Source organism: Prionailurus viverrinus, chromosome A2, assembly GCF_022837055.1.
Source record: "Prionailurus viverrinus isolate Anna chromosome A2, UM_Priviv_1.0, whole genome shotgun sequence".
In the NCBI taxonomy this organism is placed as follows: Eukaryota; Metazoa; Chordata; class Mammalia; order Carnivora; family Felidae; genus Prionailurus; species Prionailurus viverrinus.
Genome location: NC_062562.1, coordinates 60704179 through 60721122, shown reverse-complemented (window position 1 = coordinate 60721122; position 16944 = coordinate 60704179). Strand labels below are relative to the sequence as shown.

The 16944-nt window shown below is 40.8% G+C and overlaps 1 long non-coding RNA gene across 1 annotated transcript; it reads left to right on the top strand.

The window, feature by feature from the left end:
- The first annotated feature begins 1734 nt into the window (after nucleotides 1-1734).
- On the top strand, nucleotides 1735-15315 carry LOC125158397 (uncharacterized). Its single transcript, XR_007149390.1, has 2 exons — nucleotides 1735-1933; nucleotides 7778-15315. It is a non-coding gene; the product is annotated as an uncharacterized LOC125158397 (long non-coding RNA).
- The last annotated feature ends 1629 nt before the right edge of the window (nucleotides 15316-16944 follow it).

The window sequence follows — 16944 nt, the reverse complement described above, 5'->3', positions numbered from 1 at the left end:
CTCATCTCGCCCATCCTATTCCCTGCCCTCAAGATTTCTATCTTCACACTTAGGCAAGGACACACCATCCACCCAGGGGCCCATCTGGGGCCTCCCTCTCTTCCATCACACTCTTCCTCAAGTCCAGTCCACTCCATCTCTGCCATGCCATCCAAGCCCTGCCCTGGCCTTGGTGTCTGTTCCCTACTCAGTAACTGGAGCCAAGTCTTTGGGGGCTTTCACTCTAAGCCCCTCTTACTCCAGCCCACAATGCAACCACCAGTGTTTTTTTTATCACACAGATCTCAGCATATCATTCACCTGCCTCCAAGTCAGTCCTAGGAAGGCAGATGACCCCTTTTAGAGAATAATTTGCCAAAAACATTCCTTTTTGGAGAACTATTTACAAAAAATGAGTCATACCCTTAGAGACTGTGTAATTCCATATCTAGCAATGAAACCTAAGCTCAGTGCACAAGATGCCTGTCAAAGCATTATTTAGTTTATGAAGAATTCAGAATATCAGTGGCAGTTAAGTCACTTTGAGTGCTTGGTGTGTGCCAAGTACTTGCTAAAAGTGTATCATCTCATTTAACTTTCTATATAAATGTGGGACACAGAGGCTGGGAATGATTGGTGCCTTGCCTGAGGTCCCACTGGAAGTGACCTCATGCCCTATCCCACCCCCGGGGGACACCCACACCCATGCATTTAGTTACTATAGGTAATGGTAAAATAAGTTACTGGAATGTTAACCTTTAAAATTGGTCATGAATACTATTTCACAACATGGAAAATGGTCACTTTAAAGGCTATGAGAAAAAGTGGAATACAAAATATGCTACAATGACTTATTTTTTAAAAAGCTTATTTTTGAGAGAGACAGAGAGAGAAAGAGAGAGAGAGAGAACAAATCGGTGGGGAGAGGCAGAGAGAGAGGAAGACAGAATCTGCAGCAAATTCCAGGTTCTGAGCTGTGAACACAGAGGCCAGTGCGGGGCTTGAACCCACTAACCGGAGATCATGCCCTGAGCAGAAGTCGGACCCTTAATGGACTGGGCCACCCAAGTGCCCCTACAGTTATTTTTTAAAAAGTATGGTAAAGACTGGTGGCAGATATGCTAGACTGTCAACAAATGGTAAGGTAGCGAAATCGGAAATACTTTTTCTTTCTATTGTTGTACACGTTCCAGATTCTAATCTACTGAATGCCTACAGGGACTCCCAGTTACCTGCAGGAGAAAAAAGTTATCCCAGCACTGCCTCTAAGGCCAGTCCCGCCAAGCCACTCCCTTCCCGCTTCAAGCCACGCCGCGCGGGCTCCCGGTGGCCGAGGGCGTCTGTGTCCCTTTTCTCCACCTGCAGAATCCCTGCTTATCCTACGGATCCGGCTCCAATCTCGACTCCCCGGCCAGCCCCCCAGACACCCCTACAAGGGCAAGCCCTCCTTGCTCAGGGGACTCGCCACCAGGCGACCTGAGGACAGCGATGCAGGTTCCGCAAGGTCGCAGCAAGGGCCGCGGGCGAGAGGCCCTTCCTCTGGCCCCGCCCTGCCACCCTACCCTGCCCCGCCCCGCCCCGCCCCGCCCCGCCCCTCAGGCACCGCCCTACGCGACGCAAGCTCCACATGGTGCCGGCGCCGCTCGGTGCCCTTTTAAGGCCGCGCGGCGCGATCCCGCCTGACTGCCTGGCGGGCGCTAGTGTCTTTGTTTTCGACGGCCTGCGCGTGCGCGCCGCGGTGCACTGTGGGGCCGGCGCTGCCGAGCGGGACGCTCCTCGCCGCCTGGCGAGGTGGGGAGAGGCTGTGAGCCCTGTGGCCACCCGTCCGCCGGGGCCCTGACACCCGGGACGGCCGGCGGCGAGAGGGGCGTTCGCCGGGGTGGCCGTGCTCTCTGTTCACCTGCTGGGCTCGCCCCCGGGCCGTGGTTCTCAGCAGTGCTCTGGACTGCGGCCTGTAAGTACCGACGCCCGCGGGCGCCCTGTGGGAGGCACCTGCCACGGAGATGCACGCAGCCCTCTCTTCCATCACACGCTTCAAGTCCAGACCCTAGGTTTTCATTATACTTATGTATTTGTGTACGAATAGAAACCTCAGTGACAATGATGGTTATTTCTGGATGGTGCGTTTGCTAATGTTAATTCTGAAATTTCCATAGAGGATTTGCGTCAGTTGTATAACAGGAAAGAAGAAAAGAAACAGAATTGTGTTGAATAGCAAATAAAAAAAAATTCTTTTGTAGCTCCTGTTGGGAATTTAGTGCAGAGTATTTTAAACGTTTTACATAAATTTTTATATGTAGTTTATTTTTTATTTTTTTATTGTTTTTTAAAAAATGATTATTTATTTTTGAGAGAGACGAAGCATGAGCAGAGGGGCAGAGAGAGAGAGGGAGGCACAGAATCTGAAGCAGGCACCAGGCTCTGAGCTGTCAGCACAGACCCCCACTCAGGGATCGAACTCATGAGCTGTGAGATCATAACCTGAGCCGAGGTTTGTTGCTTAACCGACTGAGCCACCCATGTGCCCCTATGTAGTTTTTTATTTTGATCATTGTATATTTTGTACACCATCTTCCATATAATTTTATATGTACAGAAGTGTTGTGAATGTAGTAAAAGATATAAAATTGGTAAATTGGACTTTATAAAAACTTAAAACTTTTGTGTTGTGAATAGCACCATCAGGAAGCAAAAAGACAACCCACAGAATGGGAGAAAATACTTGCAGATCATATATTTGATAAGGGCCTGGTATTCAGAATATATAAGAACTCTCACAACTCAATAAAAAAGACAAACCAGGGGCACCTGGGTGCTCATTCGTTAACAGGCTGACTCTTGATTTGGGCTCAGGTTATGATATCATGGTTGCGTTTGAGTTCGAGCCCCACGTTGTGCTCTGCACTGTCAGCGTGGAGCCTGCTTGGGATCCTCTTTCTCCCTCTCTCTGTCCCTCCCTTGCGCACGCTCTCTCTCTCAAACTAAATAAATAAACTTAAAAAAAAGGCAAACTAATTAAAAACTGGGTAAAGGATTTGAATACGTATTTCCTCAAAGAAGATGAAGGAATGGCCAATAAGCACGTAGAGCAGACAAACTCAGTATCCTGAGTCATTAGAGAAATGCAGATCAACGGCACAAGGAGGTAGCACTTCACAGCCTCTGGGAGGGCTGTAATCGAAAGGATAGGTAATAACACATGTTGGGGAGCGTGTGGAGAAGTTGGAACCCTCATACCATGGCAGGAACATAAGCTGGTGCTGCTGCTTTGGAAACAGTTTGGCAGTTCCTTAAGGAGTTAAACATAGAATTATATGACCTAGCATTTCCATTCTTAGGTATATACCCAAGAGGAATTAAAGCGTGTCCACATAGAAATTTGTGTGTCAGTGTTTATAGTAGCACTATTCACACTAGCCAAAAGGCCAAAACAGCCCAAATGTTGAAGGAATAAACCAAATATGATATATCCACTCAGTGGAATATGTTTGGCAATAGAAAGGCATGAAGTACTGATATATGCTACAGTGTGGATATATTAGATTGCGGTAACAAAGTACTCCACACTGGGTGGCTGAACAGAAATTTATTGTCTCATGGTTTTGGAGGCTAGAAGTTTAATGTTTATTTATTTTTGAGATGGAGTGGGAGTTGGGAAGGGGCATACAGAGAGAGAGAGGGAGACACAGAATCCGAAGCCTCTCCAGGCTCTGAGCTGTCAGCACAGAACCCAACACAGGGCTTAAACCCACGAGCCATGAAATCATGACCTGTGTCAAAGTCAGATACTCAACCGACTGAGCCACCCAGGCACCCCTGGAGGCTACAAGTTTAAAATCAAGGTATTGGCAGGGTTGTTTCCTTCTTAGGGCTGCGAGGGAGAACCTCCTCCCTGCCTCTCATCTAGCTTCTGGTAGCCTCAGGCATTCTTAGCCTGTAGATGGTGTTCTCCCTGTGTCTTCACATTGTCTTCCTTCTGTGTGGATTTCCGTCTGTGTCCAAATTTCTCCTTTTTATGTGGGTCCATTCGTTTAGGGCCCAGCCTAATGACCTTATTATACCTTGACAACTGCAGAGACCCAGTTTTCAAATAAATCACATTCACAGGGACTGGGGGTTAGGACTTCAGCATCTTTTGGAGGGGTCACAATTCAAGACATGACAATGGATGAACCTTGGAAACATGGTAAATGAAAGAGGCCATTCGCAAGAGGCTACATACTGTGTGATGCCACTTATGTCAACTGTCCAGAATAGGCAGCTCTCTAGAGACAGAAAGTAGGTTAGTGATTGCCTAGGGTTGAGGGACAGGGGAATGTGTGTAAATTATATGTCTGTGAAGCTGTTGAAAGTATAATAAGAACCACAATACACAGTTCTTGTATGTTCATCCAGCTTCCTCTGGGTAAGTAAAATAATAGCATATTATATAACTAATAAAGTTGGCTAGTCCAGAAGATTAACGTCTATACAATACTATTGGCTAATTTACAGACTTCATTCAGATTTCATTACCTGTCCAATTACTGTCTGTTTTCTGGTCCAGGACATGGTTTAGGATGCCATGTTGTATTTGTTTATCCTAGCTCTTAGCCTCCTGCAGAAAATCTAGTCTTTTTTTTTTTTTTTTTTTTTTTTGTCTTTGATGACCTTGTCATTTTTGAAGAGTATGGGAAAGTTATTTTGTAGAGTGTCCTTCAGTTTGGATTTTCTGATTGATGAGATTAAGACTTTGCATTTTTGGCGAAACTATTACGGAAGTGATGTGTTCTTCTCAATGCATCATATCAGAGGGTACATGACATTGATACGTTTTATTACTAATTAAGTCTGATCACTTTGTTATGTACATATTTGTCAGATTTCTCTTTTAACTGTAAAGTTAAATTTCTTTTTAAATTAACAAGTAGCTTGTTGAGATACGTAAAAGTTTATGTAGCACACTTTCATTCACTATCTTTAGGTTACGTTATTGTCTACAGCAATTATTACTGTGGTGTTTACCTATTTCTAGTTCTCTTCCTACATTTATTAATTAGAATTCTGCTGTAAGGAGGAGCTGTCTTTTCTCCTCCATTTTTATTATTTATTTAACACTTTTTTTTTAAAGTAATTTCTACGTCCAATGTGGGGCTTGAACTCACGACCCTGAGATCTAGAGTCATGTGTTCCACTGACTGAGACAGCCAGGTATCCCTTTTCTCCCCAATTTTTATTTATTTATTCAGTTACTTTGTTGATATGCACGGACTCATGGCTATTTATTGTATAGTTTTTAATTGATTAGTTTCATTATCTATTATGTTGCTAAGATTGTCCTCGATTTGGCCATTGAGAGCTTGTTGTAGGGAGCCTCTAAGATGTTCTCCAGCAAGTCCCACTTCCTGGTATTCAGGCCCTTACATAATCTCCTCTCCTATATTTAGTGATGTTTCTAATTAATAAAAAGGTGATAGGATGTCATTTCTGAGATTAAGGTAAGAAAAAGACTGGCTTCCATCTTGGGCAACCTCTCTTGCTTCCTTACTCTGTCACTCCCTTGCTCTGATGGAGGTCAGCTGCCATATTGTGAGCCGCTCTATGGACAGGCCCCTGTGCTGAGGAACTAAGGGAGGCCTTCCAGCCACACCTAGTGAAATACTAAGGCCCTCAGGCCAGTACCCCACCAGATCACCCCATAACCTTACTACTATCTAGCGTACCGGATGTTCTAGCTGTTATTATAAGGCAAGGAAAAGAAATAATGACAAGGGAAGAAGTAAAAATGTTTTTATTCACAGATGACATGCTTGTGTACACAGAAAATCTGAGGGAGATGACAGAAAGCTTCTGGAACTATTAATATTTTAGCTGTTATAGATGCAAGATCATCAATTGTATTTCTATGTGCTAACAATCAGAAATTGAGAAAACATTTTAATGCCACATACAGTACTATGAAAAATATGGAATGCTTCTGAATAAACTTGAGAAAATATTTGGAAGACCTTTACACTGAAAACTACCAAACGTTGCTCAGAGCAATTAAAGATCAAAGTAATGGCAAGATATAGTGTTCATGGGTTGGAAGAGTCAATGTTGTTAAGATATCAGTTCTTCCTGAATTCATATATTCAGTGCAATCCAAATCAAAATCCCAGCAGGCTTTTTTGTTTTGGTAGAAATTTACAAACGGATTCTGACATTTATGTGGATATGCTGAGGATTCAGAATGGGCAGTACTCAGGCTATATGATTACAAGATATAAAGCTATGTAATGAAAAGGTGTGTTGGCATAAAGATAGCTAAGTTGTCTTGAAACAAAGAATGGAAAATGAAATATGAAAATGAAAGAGAGTACATAAATAAACCCACATATTGATTTTCAAAAAGGTGCAGCTATAGACTGAATGTGTCCCCCTAAATGTCATATGTTAAATCCTAACCTTGTATTAGAAGGTGGGGCACTTTCCAAATGATTAGCTCATGAGAGCAGAGCCCTCATGAATGGCATTAATACCCTTGTAAAAAGGAGACCCTAGAGAGTTCCTTAGTCCCTTCTGTCATGTGAGGACACAGCAGACAGCCATCTATAAACTAGAGAGAGGACCCTATCAGATACTGAATCTGCTCATGCCTTGATTTTGGAATTCTCAGCTTCTAGAACTGTGAGAAATGTATTTCTGTTGTTTATAAAAGGCCCCCCAGTCTATGTTTTTCTGTTACAGTGACCCCAATGGACTAAGACAGGTGCCAAAGCAATTCAGTGGAGAATGGCTTTGGAACAATTACACAGCCATATAAAAAAATAACCGCAACTTTACCTCATGTTATATGCTACAAGTAAATGAAAATGAGTCATAGACCTAATTGTTAAATTAAGTTAGAACTATAAAACTTGTAGAAAAAAACATGAAAAAATCTTTGTGACCTGGGGTTCAACAAAGATATTTTAACTATAACATAAGCATGAGTTATAAAAGAAAAAAAATCAATAAATGGGCTTTATCAAAACATAAGCAAACTCTGAAATGTGGAGAGAAGATGGCAGACTTGGGAAGGGATCTTGAGATCTGAAAATGACATGACAGTGAGTTCTCTTTTTGCTTAATATATCCTGGATTGGGTGCTGGAGAAGCCAGCAACCAGGGAATACCAATGGGAGTGGTGAGGGGGGGAATCCCCAAAAGTAGCCTCCTCTCTTTCACCAAAGGACCAGGAAAGGGGCAACTTAGCAAGACAGAAAACCTATAGGCAATAACTCCTTTACTAAAGTCAAACACCATGGAACAAAATGGCGCCCCATCCCTATCAGCCTAGAGTTTGATGATAGCCATGTTGTAAAGGGGCAGTCCTCCTCCCTTGCTGGGGTGATGTCAGAGAAGGCCCAGAGGAACTGGGATTATCATGCCCACCCAATGATGAGACCTTTTCTCTCTCACAGTGTCTGTGAAGGCAACATGGAGAACAGTTACAAGGCATTCCTCACCCTCTGTATTAGTGTTCTCTAGAGAAATGGGGGCGGGGTGGTGAGGAAAGGGAGATAGATTTATTATAAGATATTAGCTCATGGTATTATGGAAATCCCATGATTGGCTCTGTACAAACCGGACACTCAGGGAAGCTGTTGGTGCAGTTTGAAGGTCTGAGACCTGGAGAACTGGTCTCGGACTCGGTTGGTCCACAGATGGTCACGGATTCCATCTGTGTCCGAAGGCCTGAGAACCAGGAGCGCTAAGTACAGAAGATTGATTTCTTAGTACAAACATTTAGGCAGAGAGCCAATTTAACTTTCCTCCACTTTTTTGTTCTGTTCAGGCCCTCAACAGATTGGATATAACCATCCACATTGGAGAGGACCATCTGCTTTATTCAGTCCACCAATTCAAAGACTAATCTCTTCTGGAAACACCCTGACAGACGAATTCAGAAATAATTTTTAACCAGCTACCTGGGCATTTTGTAGCCTAGTCAAGTTGACACATAAAATTAACCACCTTTGCAGCCAGGGTGGTGGACTTTTATCTTCACGTGGCTGTAATAAGGTGGGGTCTTCATTCTTGTGTTTGTGTGATGTCACAGGAGGCCTGAAAAAAAAAAAGATTTAAATAAGATCCAGAGTCTCATAACACGATACTCAAAATGTCCAGGGTACATTTGAGAATCATTCATCAGACCAAGACTGTCTCAATGAGTAAGGTAAGACAGTTATCAGATTCCAAACCAGAAATGACACAGAGATGAGAATTATCTGACAGATTAAAAAAAATTTTTTTAATGTTTATTATTGAGAGAGACAGAGCATGAGCATGGGAGAGCCACAGAGAGGGGGAGACACAGAATCCACAGAACCCAAAGCAGACTCCAGGCTCTGAGCTGTAAACACAGAGCCTGAGACAGGGCTCAAGCTCACAAACCATGAGATCATGACCTGAGCTGAAGTCGGACGCTTAACCAACTGAGCCACCCAGGTGCACCTCAGATTTTAAAGAAGGCATAATAAAAATGCTTTGATTAACAACTAGGAAAATGCTTGAAGCAAAAAACCAGAAAGTCTTAGCAAAGAAATAGAAAATATAAAGAGGAAACAAATGGAAATTTTAGAACTGAAAAATACAATAAAGGAAATAAACTCACTAGATGAACTCAACAGCAGAGTGGAGATGATAGAGGAAAGGATCAGTGAAATTAAAGATAAAACAATAGAAATTAATCCAACAGGGAGCAACAGTGAAAAAAAAGATTGGGAAAAAAGGTAAATAGAGCCTCAAGGACCTGTGGTAGTATAACAAATGATCTAACATTTCATTGCATCTGAGTCCCCAAGGAAGATGAGAAAGAATTTGGAGCTGAAAAAGTATTTGGATAAATAATGGCTGAAAAAACTCCCAAAGTTTGCAAAAGACGTAAACTTACAGATTCAAGAAACTGAGTTAAGCCCAATGGGATACACCCCAAGAAAGACCATGCCAAAATATGTCCAGTCAAAATTCTGAAAATTAAAGACAAAGTATCTTGAAAAAAAGAAATAGTATGTGAAAACCAATCCAAATTACAGCAGAATTCTTACCACAAACCAGAGGCCAGAAGGAAATGGCATGGCATTGGCAAGTGCTAAAAACAAAGAACTGTAACTCAGAATTGTCTCCCTAGTGAAAATATCCTTGTGGAATAAAGTGGAAATCAAGACATTCTCTGATGAGAGAAAAGTAAGGATTTGTCACCAGGGGATCTATCTATTAAAAAAAAAAAAAAGCTAAAGGAGTTTCTTGAGTTGGAAAGGAAATGATAAATGAAGGAATCTTGAAACATCAAGAAGGGATATAGAACAATAGAATGAGTAAATATGTAAGTTAATACAATGGAATTTTTCTTTTGTTGAGTTTTATAAAATATATTTGATAGTTGAAGCAAAAATGGTAATGTCTGATATGGATCTCAAAGCCTGCAGGGGGAATCTTTAGGACAACTGTTTTATAAATGACAGAGGGTAAAGGAACTTAAAGGATTATAATGCTTTTACATTTCACTTGAACTGGTAAAATGTTGACACCAGAGTGCTGTGAAAAGTTATGTATGTGTAACATAAAACCTAGAGCAACTGCTAAGGGTCTGTTCAAAGAGGTAAGTTCAAAAGCAGTTTTGATGAAATGGAATTCTAACAAAAGGCACAAGTAAGCCGGAAAAAGAAAACAGACAAATGAACAGGAAAGAAATGAAACAAAATGAAAAAAAAAACCCGCTGAAGTCCTAGCATATCAATAATTGCCTTAAATGTAAATGTCAGAATACACCAATTAAAAGAAAGGGGCAGAGTGGTTAAAAATATATACTCCCCATAAGAAAACTCAGTTCAAAAGTAATGATATAGGTAGGTTGAAAGTAAAAAGATGGAAGAAGGTATGCAATACAGACTGTAATCAAAAGAAGGCAGTAGTATTAACATCAGGTAGACTCTAGAGCTAAGAAAATTACAGGGACAGAGAGGAGTTTTTCATATGATGAAAAGGGTCAGGCTATCAAGACATGGCAATCCTAAATTTGTATGCATTAAACAACAGAGCTACAAAATATGTAAAGCAAAAATAGACCTGAGAGGAGAAATAGACGAATCATGATTATATTGGAGACCTCAACACCCCTCTTCCAACAATTGATTAAAATACCCAGAAAATCAGCCAGGATATGTAATAACTCAATCAACAGGGTTACTCCCCCCCCCCCCCCCACCACAGCAACAGCAACAGAATAGGCGTTCTTTTCAAGTTCTCATGGACAGTTTACCAAGATAAGCCATTTACCACAATAGGGTCATAAAACAAGCTTCACCATATTAAAAACAATTGAAATCCTACTGTGTGTGTTCTCGCCACAATGGAATCAAACTAGAAATCAGTAACAAAGGTAACAGGAAAATCTTGGAACAGTTGGAAACTAAACAATTTTGCTAAATCTATGGGTTAAAGGAGAAGTCTCAAAGGATAATAAAAACAACATATTGAACTAAATGAAAATGAAAGTAAAACATACCAAAATATGTGGGATGTAGCTAACGTAGTGCTAACAGGAAATTTTATAGCACCAAATTCTTAACATTAGAAAAGAGGGAAAGTCTCAAGAAAATAATTTAACCTTTCAATTTATCCTATAAAAAGAAGAGCAAGATAAACGTAGAGGTGCAGAAGGAAGGAAACAATAAGAGGAGAAACCAAATTGAAAAGAGAAAAACAGTGGAGAAAATAAAAGATGGTTCTTAGAAAAAATTGACAAACCTTTGATAAGACAAAAAAGGATGACACGAATTACCAATATCAGGAATGAAATGGGCTAGCACTATAGGCCCTACAGACATCAAAAGTATAATAAGGGTATAGAACTATACATATATAGATTTGACAACTTAAATGGACTAATTTCTCAAAAGTCATCTAATATAAAAGATAATTTGTATAGGTCTGTAAATCTTAAAGAAATTGAATTTTTAATTTAAAAACATCCAACAAAAGAATCAGAGATTTTCAGTAGAGAATTCCACCAAACATCTACAGAACAAATTCTACACATTATCTTCCAGAAAACAATAAAGGAGAGATTTTCTAACTTATTTTATGAGGCCAGTATTATGCCCAAACCATACAAAGACCATCCAAAAAAGGAAAACTACAAGTTAATATATTTCAGGAATACAGATGCAGAAATCCTCAGTGAAACATTAATAAGTGGAATTCAATGTATAAAAAGAGTTATGGGATTTGGAAAGGATGACAGAGTAGAAAGCACCAGAAATCTGTCTTCCTACTTAGACAATTGTCCTGGCAGAATGTGCTTGACTTAATTATGTTGGAACTCTGTAGTTTATTCAAAGACTTGTAACTTCCTGCAGAAGGCTTGAATGGGAGAGTGCAGTTAATTTTGGTCAGTTTCACCAATGGATACCCACCACCCATCTTCCACTCAGTGACAGTCATGCATTTGTTCCAGGAGCAGCTTACATCTAGGTGAGCCAGGGTGGGCAATATGGGCCCTGTCCTTCAAATTATCAGGATCTGTTTTGTGCTTGCTGCTTCTTATCATGGAAGTACAGACACAGGAGTGGGCAGCCATTGCTGCATGTTCCCTCCCATTGTTTCAAGCCCCTTGCCCTACAGCGGAAGTGACTTCCAGGAGATTTAAAGAGGTGGCACCTTTCCCCCCACCTTTATCTCTTTTCCTCATTTTGGGAGCCAGACATTTAAGGACGAGGTCCTTAAATGGCAAAAGTGACCACACATACAGGGGAATTTAGAAAGTCTTTGTGCATGCCTAGGGAAAAGTTCAGGCTCAGAAAGACCTGAGAAGACCTTAAGTTTACACCTCAGGCTGATCTCAGGCACACAGAGCCTACAACAATAAGACTAAAGCAAAAAACAACCCCCCCAAACCCCAAAGAAAATCCTGGGGAGATAGAAAAGGAAGAATCTGATTTCCAGGCTTCATACATTATTAGATTCAAGCATGAAGTTTTCAGGGAAAAAACAGTCACAAGACACACAAGGAAAGAGGAAAGTATGGCCCATTCAAAGAAAAAAACAATTACAGTAGAAAATGTCCAGTGAGAAAGGCCAGCTGGCAAATCTAGAGAAAGACTTTGAAACAACTGTGTTAAAGATGCTCGAAAAACTAAAGGAGGACAATGGAGAGAATCGAGAAAATGATGTATGAGCAAAATGGAAATATTAGCAAAACCACAAAGAAATTCTGGCGCTAAGGAGAAGAACTGCAGATTTGAGCAGGCAGAAGAATCAGTGAACCAGAAGGTAAGATAATTGAAATGATCAAGTCTGAGGAAAGGAAAGAATAAAGATTGAAGAAAAATGAACAAAGCCAAAGGGACCTGTGGGACACCTAGAGGTTTACCATGCATTGTAGAAGTCCCAGAAGAGAGAGAGGGTCAGAGAGATTATTTGGAGAAATAATGCCTGAAAACTTACCAAACTTGAAGAAAGACATATAAACATCCAAGAAAGAATATAAACATCCAAGAACTTAAACTTCAAATAAGATGAATTCAAGGAGACCCACACAGAGACACATAAATTGTTGGCAACTAAAACAGAATCTTGAAATCAGCAAGAGAAGCAAATCATCACATAACAAGGATCTTCAATAAGACTATCACCAGATTCCTCATTTGAAACTTTGTAGGCCAGAGGTCAGTGGGCTAGCATATTCAAAGTAGTGAAAGGGAAAAAAAGATGTCAGCCAAGAATACTGTATCTGCCAAACTGTCCTTCAGAAGCGGTGAAGAAATTAAACCCAAAGCTAGCAGAAAGAAAGTAATGGAGATCAGAGATGAACAACACATGGAATAGAAAAAAACAAATAAGGATTCTAGGAAGATGGGGTCAGAAGCCTCAGGAATCTGTTTCCCTCCTCAGACAACAATTGTACTTGCAGAATCATCTGATATAACTATTTTGGAACTCGAGTCTGTTGAAGGCTTGCAACTTTTAGGGAAAGGCTTGGATGGTAAATTTTACTTTATTTCTGTTCTTAGCATGATAGTAACTACACATCCCAACCCCCAGCCACTTGACAGACAGCCGTGTTGCTGGATCAGCTTGCACACAGCTTGTGGGAGCCAAGCAGGCAAGAAGGACTCTGTCCTCTGAATATCAGGGATCTTTCCTCTGATCACTGCCGCTTCTGATCATAGAGGTTCAAAGAGGCAGGGAGCCATTGCTATTGCACCTCCCCCATCTGGCTCAAGTGTGTTACAATATATTTAAAGGGCCAGTGCCCTTTCCCCCCTTTTGTCCCTTAATTTTTTGTTTTGTGTGTCGGGGGGAGATGGGGAGTCAGAACCAGATGTTAAAGGCTAAGGTATTCAAACACTCCTGCATATACAGGAAAAATTAGAAAGTAATTATGCATGTCCAAGGAAAAGAGATGAGAAGAGTTAAATCTACATCTCAGGCTGATTCTCAGCACAGAAATGGTATAACAATCAAAAAGACAAGTAACAACAGCAAACCCTGAGGGAAGGGGAAGAATCTAATTTTCAGAGTTATCACATTATTAGATTCAAATGTCTAGTGTTCAACAAAATATCACAAGTCAAAGAGACAGGAAAATATGTCTCATTCAAAGGAAAAAAATACAACAGAATCTGTCCCTGAAAAATACATTGGGAGATATATTAGGCAAAGACTTGGTGGTAAAGATACTAAAAGTCAATGGGACGCCTGGGTGGTTCAGTTGGTTAAGTGTCTGACTTCAGCTCAGGTCATGATCTCGCACTCCATGAGTTCGAGCCTCATGTTGGGCTCTGTGCTGACAGCTCAGAGCCTGGAGCCTGCTTCAGATTCTGTGTTTCCATCTCTCTCTGCCCCTTCCCCACTCATACACTGTCTCTTTCAAAAATAAATATTTAAAAAAATTTAAAAAACACTAAAAGTCAAGAAAACAATGTGAGAACAAAATGCAAGTATTCATTAAGAGATGGAAAATCCAGAAAGAAACTAAAATGAAATTCTTTAGCTGAACAGTACAATAACTAAAGTAAATCACAAGGAGTCAAAGGCAGATTTGAGCTGGCAGAACATAAATCAGTACTTTAAGGTAGGACAATGGAAGTTATTGAGGCTCAGGAACAGAAAAAGATGAAAAATAGCAAACACAGCCTGGATGTCTATGGGAAACCATCAAAAGCACCAACATAGGCATTGTGGGAGTCTCAAAGAAGAAGAGTGAGAAAGGGGCGGAGAGAATATTTGATGAAATGATGACTGAGAATTTCCCAAATTTGAAAAAGGACATGAATAGAAACATCCAAGAAGCTCAACAAACTTCAAGTAAGATGAGCTCAAAAAGACCCACTCCTTGGGTCCTCCCTCAACCTCCAGGAGCTCGTGGAGGGATGTGTAACCTCCCCCTCTTGTCCACCCTATTCCCAGGATGAGAGGAAGCCTCTCTCCTTCCCCATCAGACTGGATGTGCCTTTATCCTCCAATGCCCCGACCTCTCTGAACACCCCCATTCTCCACCTGGTGGTGCAGGGTGCTCCTTGACTCACCCAAATTCAACAGTTCAGGGGGCTCCCCTGCTATATCTCCTCCCATCCTGTACCCTATTTCTGGGGCCTCATCACTGTGGAAGACAGGGACAGTAAGGGTATAAATGGATGGGAGGCATGGGGAAGGTTTTGGAGTAGAACCAGGGTGTGTGTGTATGAAGGGGGAGTGATAAAGTCCCCTAGGGGAGGGGGGGACTAACCTTGTCTGGTGGATGAGAAGGCATACTTATTTTTTGCCTTCTGTATGGTATTTGAAAAGAGAACTAAAAAATCCAAATGGCAAAAACACCCCACATTATAATCAAACTTTCAAAAGCCAAAGAAAAAGGGCAAATCTTGAAAGCAGCGAGAGAAGACAATTGTCACATACAAGTGATCCTCAGAGATTTGCAGATCTTTTTTTTTTTTTTTTATAAGAAACTTCGGAAGCTAGAAGACAGTGGGCAGATGCATTCTAAGTGCTCAAAGAAAAAGAACCTCTCAACCAAGAACCCTATATCCAGCAAAACTGCCCTTCAGAAGTGGGGAAGAAATCAAGACATTACTTGATAAAAGCTGAGGGAGTTTGTGACCACTAGACCTGCTCTGCAAGAAATGCTTAAGGGAACCCTGCAAAATGAAAGGAGACTGTACATTAGCCTGAAGCTGTGAGGAGAAATAAAGATCTCGGTAAAAATAAACACATGGACAGTTATAAAAGCTAGGATTATTGTAATAGCTTGTAACTGTGCTTTTTCTTTTTTATGGAATTTATGATACTAATGTGTTTAAATAAAAAATGCTAATGTAGTTATTACTGTAACTTTGGTTTGTAACTCCAAATCTTATTTTGTACATAATTTAGGAGACTAATGCATTTAATATACTAACTTATGTTTTGGAGCATACAATGTATAAAGATGTGGTTTTGTGACATCAACAACCAAAAAGGTTAGGGACAGTGTGAAGGAGCAGCTTTTTTTGGTGTATTATTGAAGTTAAGGTGCTATAAATTCAAATTAGAGTTTGACAGCTTTAGGATATTAAGTGTGAGTCCCCATGGCAACCACAAAGAAACTAGCTAAGAATATACACAAAAGGAAAGTAAGAAGGAGCTTAAACATTTTGCTACAAAAAATCAACTAAATACAAAAGAAGACGGCTGTGGGAAATGAGGGACAAAAAAGCAATAGGGCATATAGAAAACAAATAGCACAATGATAGAAGTAAGTCCCTCCATATCAGTAATTATTTTTTTTTAATATTTATTTTTGAGAGAGAGCATGAGTGGGGGAGGAGCAGAGAGAGAGAGGGAGACACAAAATTCGAAGCAGGCTCCAGACTCTTAGCTGTCAGCACAGAGCCCTACACAGGGCACGAACCCATGAACCGTGAGATCATGACCTGAGCTGAAGTCAGACACTTAACCAACTGAGGCACCCAGGCATCCCAGTAGTTACTTTAAATGTAAATGGATTCTGGGGCATCTGGGTGTCTCAGTCATTTAAACATCTGACTCTTAATGTCTGTTCAGGTCGTGATCTCATGGTTTGTGAGATCGAGCCCTCTGTTGGGCTCTGCACTGACAAGGGGGGAGCTTGCTTAGGAGTCTCTCCCTCTCTCTCTCTCTGCCCCTTCCCTTCTTGTGTGCTCGCTCTCTCTCTCTCTCTCTCTCTCTCTCTCTCTCTCTCTCTCTTAAATATAAACAAACCTTTAAAAATGTGAATGGAGAGGCACCTGGGTGGCTCAGTCGGTTAAGCATACGACTTTGGCTCAGGTCATGATCTCATGGTTCATGAGTTCAAACCCTGTGTTGGGCTCTGTGCTGACAGCTCAGAGCCTGAAGCCTGCTTTGGATTCTGTGTCTCCCTCTCTGTCTGTTCTTCCCCTGCTCACACTCTCTTTCTCTCTCAGAAATAGTTTTTAAAAATGTAAATGGATTAAACTCTCCAATTAAAAAACAGATTGCCAGAATGGACGAGAACACATGATTCAACCATATGTCTGTCTACATGAGACTCACTTGAGATTGAAAGATACAGACTTGAAAGTGAAATGATGGAGAAAGATATTCCAGGCAAATAAGTAACCGAAAGAGAGCACAAAACACTATACAAAATTCAGATGAAATAGACTTTAAGTCAAAAAAGCTTACAAGAGACAAAGATGTATGTTAACAAATGTTTTAACAGCAAGAAGGAATTGTAATTATAAACATTTATGCACCTAATCGCAGACCATAAAAATATATGAACCAAAAAGTGACAAAATTGAAGGAAGAAATAGTTCTGTAATAATAGTTGGAGACTTTAGTACCCCACTCAAAGTAATAGAACAACCAGACAGAACATAAGGAAATAAGGACTTAAGCAATACAATAAAATACTAGTTCTAGCAGACTCTATACATATAGGGTACTCTACCTACCCATAACAACATACACATTCTTCTC